Source organism: Astatotilapia calliptera, chromosome 3, assembly GCF_900246225.1.
Source record: "Astatotilapia calliptera chromosome 3, fAstCal1.2, whole genome shotgun sequence".
In the NCBI taxonomy this organism is placed as follows: Eukaryota; Metazoa; Chordata; class Actinopteri; order Cichliformes; family Cichlidae; genus Astatotilapia; species Astatotilapia calliptera.
Window position 1 is genome coordinate 24,894,919 of NC_039304.1, and position 15,696 is coordinate 24,910,614.

A 15,696-nucleotide genomic window follows, 5' to 3' on the forward strand; every position below is an offset into this window, starting at 1 on the left:
GGCATCTGTGGCATTTTGCTGTGAGACAAAACTGCACATTCCAGGGTGGCCTTTTGTTGTGGGCAGTCTGAGGTACACCTGTGCACTACTCATGATGTCAGATCAGCATCCTGATGTGGCACACCTGTGAGGTGGGATGGATTATCTCAATATAGCAGATGTGCCCACTACCACACATTTGGACTGATTTGTGACCACTGTTTGGGAGGGATGGTTATATTGTGTATCCGGAATGAATTTTAGGTCTCTACGTCCATCCCATGGGGAATGGGAGCAAAAACAATAGTGTTGCGTTTATATTTTTGTTCAGTGTATACTAATCCTGCCTGTTTCTACAGATTTGCAGTCTTTCCTGTTTTCTTTGCGCTTTGTAAAAAGCTCAGGTTAGCTGCTGTGTGCCAATAAAGTTTTGAGTTGGTAACAAAGTGACGCTCTAACCTGATGCAGATTACAGTCATGATTTTATTCATTTTGCACATTAAATGACTTCAAATGTTTGATGGAATAAACACTGAAAACCTTTAACAAAAGCACATTAAGATAAAATGAATATACAACAAAGTAAGAAGCATTAATCTGCTGCCATAATCCCAGTTAAACCTGAAGCTTCATCTAAACTCAGCCCAGGTGTTTCTCTGCAGTCGGCTCTGTTATCCTGACAAAACTGTTTCCCGTCAGAAAGGCTGCAGGTATTTGTGTGAAATAAAGACAGCGAGGGAAAAATTCACACCAAAGACATTTGAATAAATAACAAGTGAGAGAAAACAATGAAAAGATACAAAACATCAGCAATATACAGCTTGTAACAGAGCAAACAGGGATGTAAAGGTGACTTTATCAATGAGTGCTTGTAAAGGTGTTAGGCCACACATGAAGCTGTTGGTGTCTCTGAGTCACCGTCCTCTCTTCTTCGTGCTGACAGCATCACATGATGTTGTTCAGATTCCAATAAAATGATCAGATTTGCACAAGAAATAAACACCAGAGTTTTTGTTCTACATAGAGATCTTTGTTTATTTTCCTGCCTCCTCTCCACCCTGAGAAAGGCAGGACTCTGCTGACGTAGTAGGCGAGGCCCAGGGAGAGGAGGGTGATGACCACCATCAGCAGCAGCAGCAGCAGCAGCAGCAGGACCCTCCAGAAGCCATCGTCCTCCACAAACTCCTGCCAGTTGGTCCTGATGCTGGACAGGACGCCCTCAGTGCTCTGCAGGGTCGAGTTCAGTAAGGAGCAGCTCTGCATCACACACACACACACACACACACACACACACACACACACACACACACACACACACACACACACACACACACCATTAACATTAAGACTCAGTTAAACAAGCTGAAAAGATAAATCAGCACTAAGATCATTAAACAAACAACAACAGAGATTATTTCAGTCCTAACTTCCTGAAAACTGCTCAAGGGTCTGAAGTTGTTTGCAGCTGTCATTCCCAGTACAAATCTAAGCACCCGTACAGTAAGTACAGTTAATAAATGTCAGGGAGTCTGTCTGCCTGCTGAGGCTCAGTGCCCTCCTGCAGAATTGAGCTCCTGAGGAGCTGAGGAGGTCAGTCCACATCTCTCCAAGTGTCACTCAGCCTGTCAACAAGGTGCAGCCAGTCCACAGCTCAGCTCTCAGTGGGAAACGCTGTGCTGATGGACGTTAATGTTGCCGATCAGCAAAGATCAAAGTCTAGAGGCAGGAATCACCAGACAGCACACGACGGGATCCTATCACCATACTTCACTCATGATAGTATATTGTTGCATTTTTGAAACATTTTGCGATATTCTGAGTATTGCAATAAAAAACACAGTGATTTATCACTTTGTTTCTGCAAATTATGTCCTCAAAGTTAAACTTTGTCAACATCAGTTTCATCCAGTCAGATCAACTATTTTTGCACCAAAATGAGACGATCAAACACACCGACACTGTCACCAAATCCTGACATAATTGCTGCCACGAGACAGTCAATATGATATCAGTCTGTGATTATTGTAGGTCTTTACTCTGCAAGATAAAGTGCCTTGAAGCAGCTGTTGTTGTGATTTGTTATGAATTAGGAGGCAGGTTTATCAAACTGAGTGCGTCCAGTGCTCCATGGCACTTGTGTTGAGATGATTTAATGTGAGTTTACTCGGCTAACGTGCCTCATGATGGAATCATCATCATATGAGAGAAAACAGGAGGAGCATATATATTTCTGACTGTCAGATTATTCATTGGGAGCATACTGTGATTGATTTTTATGTGTGTTTTATTAAGTTTTGTTTGTTTGTTGGTGTGCATTTGTGCTGAACTGTGCTGTTACACAGAGAGAAGTGTGACCATAATATATCAGCTCTTTGGTAAGAGTAACAATAGCATGACTGAAAGTACATCGCCTGCTGCTGCTGCTGCTGCTGCCTGTCAGATGGGGGGGATCACACTTTGGCAGGAAGTCGTTTTATCCTGTTACTGTATGTGTGCTGAAGAAAAAACAACAGTAATGATAGGATGGTGCTGTAGTTAAACATTTCACACTGACAGAGTTGCAGTGATTTAACCCACTTGAGACCAAAGTGGGCTGTTTGTGGCCCTCTCTGCTCTACAGTTTCCCCTCAGCAGGCTTTAACAGACCACTAAATGACTGTGTAAACAGCTGGTGCTGTGGTTAATGTGGTACTTAACCATGAATGAAACTACTTAGAGAAATAAAAACACTACTCAATGGCACCACCCTCCTTTCTCTCTCTCACACACACACACACTGAAGAATGTGTTTGAGTGGGGTCTCAATTACAGTCAGCTAGAGTTTTGGCAAATGTCACTTTAAACCCCAAAGCGGTGAGCATCACAGGCGCTGTGAAATTGAAACCAGCAGTGGCTTTCTACCTTTTCTAGTTTTTAATCAACCACAATTCGTCCAACTCTAGGTGATGATGTAACATTTCCGCTCTCACAGAAATGCAATCGACACCTGCAAGACAACATCTGGTCACCTGATCGCCTCTCACTGGAAGGCAGGAGCAGATTATCAGGACCAGCTGATTTAATGCAAAGATCAAGGACGTTAAAAGTCTGAGTGTGACAACAAGAAGGAGGAAGAAAGTACACCAGCTGCACTGAAACAGATTCACTCTTCAACATAAACCTTAAAGGTATTCTCCCACATACACAGTACACAATTCAAAGTAAAATCACACAGTCCAAGGAGCCTGTGCACAACTGGAAACTGTCAACCGCACACATTCAACTACACACAATGAAGAAAACAGCCTTGTTCAACAATAAGACAGAAACCCCACAGTGATCACAAATGTGACTAAAACAAGTTAAAGTCTCATTTAAATCATCCAGAGATTATTTCCCTGGGTCTGTGTGGTTGCTGTCAAAGCTCCACCTGCTTTATACTGAATCTGACTGTATCGTCTGTCCTCCACCCAACCACACAGGCCATCATCCTTCCAGCTCTGCTCACCTCCCACTGTCCAGCCCCTTCAGCCCTCTCTGAAGGTGAATCCTGGCTGACCTCACGTCTCTCCACCAGCATCAGAGCATCCATCATGGTTGCTGTAACAGAGAACAAACACAAACCACTTTGTCAAATACAGAGAAACACCTGCAGGCCGACCAGCACAGACAACCACACACATTTAAAGCAGGGTGCTTGGGTCTGAGTAGGACTATGGTAAGTCTCACCACAGTGAAACAGACTGACAACTTTCAAGGAGCTCATTATGAAAACTCAAACCACTAACATACCACAGTCACTTCTATGAAGAGTGAGTGCAGGATCCCTGTGGCTTCCTCGTGACAGCAACATGAGACTGTGGCAGTGAGGCTAACTCTAACGCTCGTGGGAAACCAAAGCTTAGACTGTAAGTGTGCCTTTTGTTTCCTCAGCTCAGACAGCTGGCTGCTGGAGGCTTGTGTTCACCATCAGACATATCTGATTAAAAAGGAGGCTGATAATTAAGTGCTCTTCATTTCAACGTGAGACACGTGGGGCGTAGAAACTTTAGAGCTTCTGAGCTTTCAGCCGAGTGGTGTGCACCACAATATTGAGTCCCTCCCTGTTTAAAGCCAAAAAAAAGCAGAGAAAAAAATGAAGGATGGAAATAATGATGTGGGCAGTTACAGCATTAAAAATGTAAATAGTGTAGACTTCAGAACAGACGAGGGCAAAGCAGTATATAAAGCAATAAATATTAACTACCTCTGCAAATATTAAGGGCCAAATTCAATTAGCCACAAACACCCCCACCCCACTGAAGAAGAGTGTCCACACCAGTCTGTCTGTACATGTGCCGCCCTGTTTTTCAGCAGAGACGTCTAAACTGAAAACTCTCATGTATATACTATGGCCACAAGTTTACATCATGGTGCTGATCCAGAATCCTCCCCTTATTATTGTTACTGCTATAATAATAAACTAATTAAAATGAAAAACAAGGTAATGAATATCAAATAATGTATTTGTGATGATTCACTTTGACTATTCACTCTGTGCAGGCAGAAAGCTTATTCAATGTTTAAACTTTAGAGATACAATCATTTTGCTCTTGTAAAATCAGCATTTTTCCACATTTGAAATAGAAATCTAATATAATCTGTTTTTTTACTGTCATAATTAAACAGGACCCAGTGTTCACCGGCGCGTCAGCGCGCTCTGCCCCATCATTCACATGGATGCGAGTGATGAAAGTCAGATCCTTTCATTTAGCAAAATTGTGATTAATACTCAAATGTTATTGTTGACGGGCATAAAACAAAAAAAGAAAGAAAGAAAACTTCAAGAAAATGGCACTTTGGGCACGCGGCTGCTACACAGCCCTCTCCTCTTAAAGTGGGGCAGTCAAATGACTCTAATAGGGAGTGTCAAAGACCGTACGAGGAGCGGTGTAGGTGTGGGGGACTCTTGTCTTTTTGCCCGGCGTTCAGTGTGAAGCAGAGATGTTAACCCTGCTGCTCGTCTTCACTGTATCTACCCGTTTGTGTGCAGATGTCCAGCCTGTTTTAGGAAACTCCTTCACGTTTCCACAAAACTGTAAGAACGACGAAGACGGAAAACTGCTCCGGGCTGAGCCCCATGGGGAGGTGGAGGTGGCCGTCCACCAGCGCGGTGTGTGGACACCCGCCCGGGGCTACCGAAACCGGGTCCTTCAAATCTCTTCCTGGATGCGCATATTTTACAATGACAGTGGTTTTGTGCTAAGACGCGGCAGCCGAGAGATGCGCATCCAGGTTACAGTTCAGGTTCCCTTTAATGTCGCAGTGAAAGAGGAAGAAAAAGCGACACCGCCGTGCCGTATTCCCTTGACTACCGCCAACAAGTGTGTCTTGTGTAAAATAATTTTATTATTTACATGTCCAGTAGCGGTTTTTGATACGGGCGACACAGGCGGTTGCCTGGGGTGGCATCACGGGCATCGGCAAAAATAAAATAAAAAAAAATTGCTCGTACTCATGCTGCCCCGACATCATGCCAGCGCATTTTGGGAATGGCATAGGCACCGATCGGTTTTCTGCTGCCCAGTTGTCAGTAAAGTGGAGAAGGTTTGAAGTTAGTTGGCGGTAGTTAATAAGAATAAGAATAAGGCACGCAGATGCGGGACCTTCCTGCTCCCTCGCTCATCAGTTGCTGCCAGCGGTTAAAATATATTTCTGGTATCTGCATATTTTAAGCGTCAAAAATATCTCTGAATGTGTTTGAGGATGCAGGAAAGGAAATTCGTATTAATATGCATTTTATTTCGTTCATTTAATCTTCAAGCATTTCTGAAAAATTCGGTTAATCCTTTTATTTTACATTTCATCCAACTGCATGTATATTTATACAGAGTTCGTAACTAAATAAAATATTTAATGGGTGTCTGAGTAATGAATAATAATTACTTATTAGTTATAATATTTCATGATAAATATTCTTCAGTCTACCTGCAGTCCTTCTGTTAACACTGTTAGTCCCGCAGTGCTCTATCATGGAGCCTCCCTACAAATAAGAATTCAACACGAAAAACGAAATCACATCAAACGTTTTTTAAATTAAAAAATAATAATTTGAATTATTTTTTATCTGGGACACATTTGAGTTAACGCTATTATCCAAAGTTTCAAAGATCACAGTGAGCATTAATATCGCCCAAATCATGTTTTAGGTACAAGTTACGTTCGTGTTACAGCTTCTTGTTTGAGGCCTGCGTGTGGCCCACGGGAGAAACCTCGGCCTCCTTTCCTCTCTGCAGGAAATCCGATCACTGCTGCAGCTTGAAATAAGTTCATCCATCCATCCATCCATCCATCCGCTTATCCTTTTCAGGGTCGCGGGGGGCGCTGGAGCCTATCCCAGCTGTCATAGGGCGAGAGGCGGGGTACACCCTGGACAGGTCGCCAGTCTGTCACAGGGCTAACACACAGGGACAGACAACCATTTGCACTCACGTTCACTCTCACATTCACACCTATGGGCAATTTGGATTAACCTATCCCCACAAGCTGCATGTCTTTGGACAGTGGGAGGAAGCCGGAGTACCCGGAGAGAACCCACGCAAACACGGGGAGAACATGCAAACTCCACACAGAAAGACCCCGGCCTGATGGTGGAATTGAACTCAGGACCTTCTTGCTGTGCGGCAACAGTGCTAACCACCGTGCCGAAATAAGTTCATGTAATACAAAATTCTAACGCATGTATATACTGTACTTCAGTTTAAAGTTCCGGTGTCTATAATTTGATTTTATTTGATTCCCCGCATTTTAACACAAGTATCTGTATTGTGTTTAACAATATGAGTCCTGATACTTCGTGGCATTAAACCGGTATGAGTCTAACAGAGGAAATAAAAACACAGAAAAGACAATCCACAGGGGCTTTTCCAACACATTTCCACGAGTCGTGGCCTCGGTACTTTATAGCATTTAGCAGCGCTACAGAAAAGGAGCGAGCATAAAGGGAGTAACTCTTTCTAAAGGACAGCTCATTTTAAATGAGAAGTTTCTATCAGCTCAACAAACACCGACAAATTGAGAAAAGAGCGCGAGAGAACTTCACTCAGACGGAGAAAGACAAGGACAGGAGAACAGAGGTTATTTAGATGAGCACTGCTCAGGAGTATTTGATTAACTAGAAATTTAAAGTTTACCTGGCAAATCCTCATTTTATTTAAATTCAGATACTGGATGATATGATGGGAAGTTGTGTTTTTTTTATATCTTGAAACTTTTCCAAAACAAACTGAGGTATGCATACTTTGTTATTCAAATACAAGCAGTTACAGGTTAGTCTGGCAAACTGTGGTGAATTTACAGTAAAGCACCGTTTTACACTGTTGCACAGTGGAGACGCTGCTCATGGTCAGTGATGATGCTTAAACCAATTCAACCTTTATACAGACTGAAGTTTCTGGTATAAAGACGGTGTGAACAGTATACAGTCAGTGCAGGGAGTGGATATTAGCACCTGCAAAATCTCACTTTAACTCTTCACTTTACTCACTTTACTGTTTGCACAGGCAAAGTAAAATATATATTTCCAAGTACAAGTTATATTAATATTATTATTATTTTAATAGAGCACAATGTTTCCACAAAAAGGAAAGAAAAAGTGGTAGAAATGTCCGTCAAGAACTAATTTTTACATTCTTGCTTTCAGTACATTTCAGAGCCTGCACTTTTTCACTTTTACTTGAGTAAACAAGGTGAATCCTTTCAAGCACTTCAACCTTTATTTCAACTTAAGCTCCATTCAACTTAATGGAGCTTGAACTAAACATCTGACAAGGACAGACAGGCAGTAGGACTGTACAGGAGAAGAAAAAGTGGCCCCAACAACCCAGAACAGACCTTAATGAATGAATCTGATTCTTTAATAAATTGCTGTCAGTGTTTTTCCATTTTTCATGTTTCCACATTTCTGCTGCCCAGAATGATCTTCCCCTCTGTTATAACAAGTTTACAACAATCAGCCAACAACAGATCAAAGTCTGATAATGAAAATGAGAATAATGCAGGTGCCGAAACATTATTCTGTCCATATTACTGATAAATAATATTAAAAATAGTAATAATGATGACACATTTTGGGCTTTTTGGTTCAATAGTATGTATGTGATGATCCACACTCATTTGGACTCAATTTGGTAAATAATAAATTCAAATTAAGACTCTTTAATATTTTTCTATGAACTAAAGATGACATCACCCACAGTTTCCTTTGTCCTGTGCTGTTTATTTCTGTGAAGATCATGCATGAAAAAAAATGTCTCAGCACAGGCAGGACTTCCAGCTTCCAGCTTTTATTATAAGGAGAACAATCATATTTTCAGCACAGCTGCCTGATTCACATTCATGACAAAGAGAAAAGCAGAAACAAAGAAGACGTAGCAGCCAGTGCAGAGGGAGAAGACAGCAATGACATCTATCAGCAGGAGCAGCTGCAAGAAGCTGAAGTCCTCCATGAACTCCTACCAGGAGTTAGGAGAGAAACTGTCGGGAGGATCACAGATAAGGTCTGATGCTCTGCAGTTAACAGCCTGATGTTTAGCACTATTAGAGAGACCTTGGCCTGATTCTGCAGCATCAACACAAACACACCATCAGAGGCACAAAGAACCACCTTCAGGAACAAGAACAACAGTCAGTCCTCTTTTGGTTTCTTTTACAATCCCTGGCTTTCTATGCATAGATAACTTTTCTACCCCCCTAATTGCAGACTGCCAGGAATGATAAAGGGTAGAGGAATTTAACTTGACGCCTTTGATGCTCCACTTTCTGAAGCACAGGAAACTTTTTCCGGCCTTGTAGATTATGATTAAGAAGAGTCCTGCAAGAGCTTCCCGGTGCAGGACACTGGGTCATGATGCACTGACACGCTGTGTGAGAGGCGGCATAAATGCAGCACTGATGTTTATCTTCCCCGCTTCATTAAGTTATATTCTTTTACACACAGTTTACTCATAATGGCAGGTGTCACAGCGTAGATAAGCCGGGTGTATTATCTGTTTACAGTGTTTGTTTTACAAGTGTACTGCAAGAAAGGAGGATGTGAACAGTTGGATGAGGAAGCCTCCTCTAACAGGCTTGATAGAGCTTCTTGAAATATTCATCATTCACTGGCAATTGTTGTAACATTGGCAGCTTCATCTGAGGCGTTGCATTCACAAACAGCTTCTTCCCCTGTGCGCTCTGAACTTATTCCAGTGGTGGCATCTGTTATAATACTACACTTGAATTCAGTGAGCTGAGCCATTTTTCACAAGGTTTGTAACTGCATGACTGGATGCCTGATTTTATAGACCTGTGGAAATGCATTCAAAGATCATGAGGGTCCTGATCTCTGCTTCATCGACTTCAGTCTGAGACTCCAAGAGGAGAGACTCGTTTAACCCACATCCTGGGATGATTTAACGTAACCAGCCTATTTCATTCCACACTTCAATATAGGGCTGCTCAATTAATCGAATTTTAATCTCGATTACGATCTGGGCTTTCAACGATCATTAAAGACGACTGAGCCAATTATTAGCCCCTCCCTCGTGCTTTACTCTTGCGCTGCTCCGTGTGGCAAATCAAGTGCACCTCTCTGCATTTCGAACACCTGTCACAACAATTAAGAGCAGCGGTCCCCAACCTTTTTTGCACCATGGACTGACAATATTTTCATGACCTGCCTTTAACCCTTTTAACACCTACCATAGAACCAAGTCCGCCAGAGCTTACTTTATATTTTTACATGCTGTAGAGACATTTTTGGGAGCATTTCAAGTTGCTATACATCAATACAATCATTATTATTTTAATAATATATATATATATGCATTAAGTGCACAGTAATTACATAAATTGCAAAAAAGTGCAATAAACTACAAAAAAATTGAAAATCGTTTTTGTTTTTTTAACATATATTTCTAGTTAGAGAAATTTAAGAGGCTTATCCCTCAAAACTGTAAATACAAAAAAGTTGCACAAAATAGTTTCCCACCACAGGAAATTTATTTTGAGTGTCTTCATAGTTTTATTTTTGAAATACACCAGTTTTTATATACTGCAGGAAAAACGAAAATAAATATTATACTGCAAATTTGCAAAAAAGCAGCATTAAAGTTTTGAGGGATAAATTTCTTAAATTTCTCTAAGTAGAAAAATGATTTTCAATTTTTTTGTAGTTTATTGCACTTTTTTGCAATTTATGTAATTACTATGGACTTACCGTAATTGTCGGGCTATAAGCCGCTACTTTTTCCACAAGCTTTGAACCCTGCGGCTTTTAGTCAGGTGCGGCTTTTCTATGGATTGTCCCTGATTTTTGTCATATCGTAAGACGATTTGTTTTGTTTGTTCCGCTGTTGTACGGCACTACGTTGCCTGGCGGAAGGGCATGTGATCAGACACACAGTATCGGTGTTCAAGAGTGGTATGTTGGTCACATGTCCATCCGCCAGGCAACATAGTGCCGTACAAGTAGCACGAAAAACAAACTTCAAAGTAGCGCTACGCGTTCAGCGGGAGTCGTGGATGGTGTGCGGCAATAAACTTGCGAAAAGCAAGTTATGCTCAACTCCACCAGTGGAATCTGACAGCGTGGAAAAGTGTGAAAACATCCATCCATCCACCTGAGCCTAAAAGGTAGTCTGAATCTATTTTTCTGGTGTGCTGTAGGTTATTGTTATGTACTACATTTGTTACTCGTTTATGAAGCACAGCACATGTTTCCTACTTGTAATTACCGCTACTTGTACATATACCTAAAAAGTTGTGCAAATATGTACCCATAACTTGTTTTTCAAAATATTAATAAAAGGGCTGTGTCTCCAAACAGCCATCTCTTTCCTGACAATTCGATTTGTGCATATTCTCTTACATATGATAAGTCAACATTGAAACACCTGCGGCTTTTAGTCAGGTGCGGCTAATGTATGTACAAAACAGGATTTTCCCCTGATTTTAGCTTGTGCGGCTAATATTCAGGTGCGCTCTGTAGTCCGGGAAATACGGTAATGCATACATATTATTACAATTTGGGCTATAACAGTTGTATTGATGTATAGCAACTTGAAATGCTCCCAAAAATGGCACTACAGCATGTAAAAATATAAAGTAAGCTCTGGCGGACTTGGTTCTGTGGTAGGTCTTAAAGGGTTAAAGAGGGAAAAGTTCTTCAGTTGGTCTCATCCACCTGATACATTGTAGGAAAAAGACCAATACATGATACCAGATGTAACAGCCTGCTAACTTTTAACAATCCCAACAAAATATAAACATTAACAGTGATGACTGACCTCAGAAAGTCAAATCGGGGACCTCAGTCGTCCAGATGGTTGCCATGATGACCAAGTCATGGAGTCAGAAACCACTGAAGCAGAAGGAGGTCAGGATTCAGAGTGAAGCTCCTGCAGCAAAGACACATGTGAATGTGAAGTGTTTGATGCTTTTCAGGGTGAAGTACAAACAGGACCTGATGCTGTGAAAACTACACCAATGAAACACACCTGGTCATCCACACAATCCTCAGCCTCCATCACATATACAGCTGGTGATGAAGATGAGCAGCATCATTACGTCACCTGCAGAAAGGGAGAGCGGGAGCACAGACATGTGAACAAGCTTCGAGCCGACCTCAGCTTAAAACAACACATAAACACATAAAACGAGCCGTGAGAACAACAGACCAGCTTTGACTGCATGTCTTTGATTGAAGCGGTAAGTGCATATAAGCTCCACAGATATCAGTGTTAGCATGCTTGTTTTCATCTGCCTGAAGGGGGGAAAATTGTGTTATAGTCACTGAAATCGGTCGTAAGAAGTACAATATCTGTACAATGTTGTTGTCCAATATCTACAGATATTGTAGTCCCCATATAAGTTATTTTACAGCATTGTTGTACAGATAGCAGAAATGGAATGGAAATGTATCTGTACATACCCACATGGAAAAGATATATATAAATCTTATAAAGTTTGTATCTGTCTTGTGTGAAACTTGTATGAAAAGCATATAAGAGTGAAAACAGATATAAGATCCCTTGAAAAATTATATAATGAAACTTGTATGTTTTGGATACTTACTAAAACAACGTATGAAAGTAATGCGAAAGTGGCCACTTTCATGAGTAAATCATATAAGGCTTACTCATGGAAGTGGCCACTTTCATGAGTAAATCATATAAGGCTTACTCATGGAAGTGGCCACTTCCATGAGTAATCATGAACCATGAAGGTTTGGATTTTTTCCCACTATAATAAATTACTCACGTTATCTTTGTCTGATATTTAAATTAGAAAGAGCTCAGTCAGAGCAGAGAGTAACAAACACTTTTATTCTCAAGTGTCTAAAATGTTTTATGTGGCTTTGATTTGAAATGAAATTTAAATAAAAGCAGCTCAGAGCCGGTTCTGTTGACATATACTAAACGTTACCTCAAGAGCAGGAAATATTATTCAGGGCTGAACTTTAACCAGCTGCTCTCTTTTTTGGTAGACTTCACTAAATTTACATACGGTACATTAAGATCCATATAATGCAGCAAAGTAAAAATTTACACTCTTACTATAAACATTACAGTAAGTACAAAGGGCTTTCTTGAAATTTGATTTTTAATTTTAGTATTTTTGAGCCCTCATAACTTCATTAGTAGGGATGGGTACCGGTATCCGGTGCCATGATGGCACCGGTTCTGACATAAACGGTAGTAACCAGACCGAAAAGCAGCGCACATTTCGGTGCTTTTTTTCCCCTGAGCTGTGATACACTTTAGATTCTAGCCAATCATTTTACCTTTGCAAGCGTAGTAGGCGGGGCCAGGTACGTATGTTCTTTTAGAGCAGAGCTACAGATTAAAAACGCCCAGGGCGAAGTGGTCAAAAGTCTGGCTGTACTTCACAGCAAAAGATGCAAACTCAGCAGCAACAAGTGCTTTAAGCTGATACTGTGATACTGTCAAAGGAGGTAACACCTCGAATCCAATGAAACACCTGGCGACGCATAGCGTTCTTTTTAAAAGCCAAGAAATGCGCCGTATTTGATAGCTTGCTGCGAGACCTCACACCGAGCACATCTACTGCGGGTGGGTTGCCTGTTATGCAACATCCCCCAAAAACACGAAGAGGAGAGTCCTGGCCCCTAGCCCTGCCAGTGTGGCAGAAATGATGACGGATGATGATGGCAGCAGCAGCAGCCGTTCTTCTCTGCGTGAGTAGCTTAATGTTGTTCGTGTGTAATTTACGTTGAGTAGGCTAACCACTTATTACATTAATGCATGTAAGGTTAACTAGCAAACACCGTCGTAGTTACATGCGGCTGTCTTCTTGTTTGATGGCAGATACTCCCTTCACCCTGGCCAAAAAGGCTAAAATGACCAAAGAAAAAGTGGAAAACAGTTAAACGAGAGTTTTTTTCCATTGTTTAAGCGCTGCTTCCAGCCAAGAGTGATACCATATATGCCCTATAGCTGCAGAAAAGGCTAACATTGTTATCTTTTTACAAAAAGACAGCTGAACATGAGAGGTTTTTGGACCAATTTTGTGTTCTCCGTTCTTTAAGCACCGGTTTGAGCACCGTTTAAGCACCGGCACCGTTTCAAAAGTACCGGTTTGGCACCGGTATCGGATAAAACCTAAACGATACCCATCCCTATTCATTAGTGTGGGACAGACCAACACATGAAACTAATTAGAGTTTCATGTAATAGATAATAGATAAATATTATTATTATAATACCATTAAAAAAAACTTTCAAAGTTGATTAAAAAAAAAAAACAAGTTTGGATGAACATTAAAGGCTCAGATCATTATGCAGGCAGCTGGCTGGTCAAACCCACCCAGCAAACATGGGATTTGTCCATGCATAACTGGTTTATCTGCTATTTGCCAGACTGCTGCTGATTAGCCTGCTCCACTCTCTGTGTGAGGATGTCACATGACAGAAAAAAAACAAAAAAAAACAAACAACAAAAAAAAAAAAAAAAACGTGCCACACACTTCTGGACAGCTCCTTCAACCTGCTCAACAGTGTTTGCGTGACCCAGCATTTGAACTCCTTGACCTCATTAGCTGTCCCCGTGCCTCCTCTCGCTCTCTGATCTCCACTTCCACTTTCTTGAAAAGAAAACAGGGGACAACTTGACTCGGGGAAAAAAGACATTATTTTGTCAGATGAAAATGTAGAGTGGCTATTATTTCTATCATGGACCAAAAATCTGTTCTATGCTAATTATGTTGCAAACCGATCCCCACCACAGACTCAAACACAGCAAAACTCGTTCCCACCTACACAAGAATCACTTCAAAGAGTATGGAGAGAGTTTATGGATGAAAAGCAAAAAAAAAAAAAAAGAGCTGTCAAGTTTCATGTAACTCCAGGTACACGACGGCCAGCTGAAAACACGTCATGCACGTCGAGTTTGGATGAGTTTTATTTTAGTCATATCGCACAGCCCTAAGCTGGAGCTCAGCGGACTTATTCAGTGGAGGAGTGACACTAAATCAAAGTAAATGTGAAAGAGGATGACTTCAAACACTGAAAGCCACTTTAGTTACACACCTCTGTGTGACTTATTAAATGTCACACAGTAACAGCCTTATCCTGTATAAATCCAAATAAATTCATACTACACTGGGAATGTTTCTTGGAGTCATTCCTAAAAAACTACATATCCAAAGATCATCAGTTCAAACAACTGTACAACAAAGGCTCAACCTCACTATATACTTTATAAAGATCCTTATAAAGACGCCACACCCTAAAGGAAAAAAGGACACGGGAGGTGGCGTTTAGTTTCATGGTTTGTATCGCTAAAACTCTAGTTACACTTGCCTTTTGTGGTGTCGGGGTCAGACAAAAAGATGTAACTGGAAGTAAATTAAACACATTTCTACTGTCAGAAAGCGTGTGGCAGAAAAGAAGCCAGCAGACGGTTTAGAAATGCCGACGAGGCCCGTGTATGCTAAGCTTGTTAGCCTTGCTAATATGCGGGACAATAGTCCTTCTAGTCTGGTCAAAGTAGCACAGTTAGCACGTGTCTCATTGGCTCAAAATTATCTTGACGGTTATAATAACCAAGTGGATGAGCCAAAAAACTCAACATTTCCTGGATATATCTCACAAACCCTGAAGGTTTCAGTCAGCGCGAGCAAAGCTAACGACCGACGAAAATGGCTGATAGCTCAGAAAGCTCACCCAGAGTCTGAAGACCTCTCAAATTCCAAACTGTAGGCGAGAAACTGACCAGGGTCTTTTCCATGTCTTTAAATGGTTTTCCTGAAAAGACTCTGAGGTTAGAATCCGTTTATTTGACTTGCTTCTTCCGCTGCCCGACACCAGCCGACAAGAATAAATACATGGCTTCAGCAGTGGCGTCTACTTCCGGTACTTTTATCTTAAAAGTACTCTGTAACAATGAAAAACTATAAATGTGCAGTAAAATGCAGTTGATACACATGTGTATCTAATATTACTCTACTTAGTGTTAATATAATATAATATAATATAATATAATATAATATAATATAATATAATATAATATAATATAATATAATATAATATAACTGTCTAAATTCTTTCATCTTGAATAAAATATTCAGCGTTGCCCTTTATCAGGTATAACAATTAAGTTTAACATCCAGGCATCCATGAAAACAGAATTATTAACTTCAACGGAGTTAGAAGTTAACAGGAAGTTTGCTCGCTAGTTTACACCTAAATATGATATGCC

The 15,696-nt window shown here is 40.9% G+C and overlaps 1 long non-coding RNA gene across 1 annotated transcript; it reads right to left on the reverse strand.

Annotated features, from left to right (window-relative positions):
• Positions 1 to 442: 442 nt before the first annotated feature.
• On the reverse strand, positions 443 to 15,409 carry LOC113019060 (uncharacterized). Its single transcript, XR_003271928.1, has 5 exons — positions 15,162 to 15,409; positions 11,475 to 11,549; positions 11,265 to 11,375; positions 3,467 to 3,558; positions 443 to 1,236 (listed from the first exon to the last, which is right to left on the reverse strand). It is a non-coding gene; the product is annotated as an uncharacterized LOC113019060 (long non-coding RNA).
• Between the last annotated feature and the right edge of the window lie 287 nt (positions 15,410 to 15,696).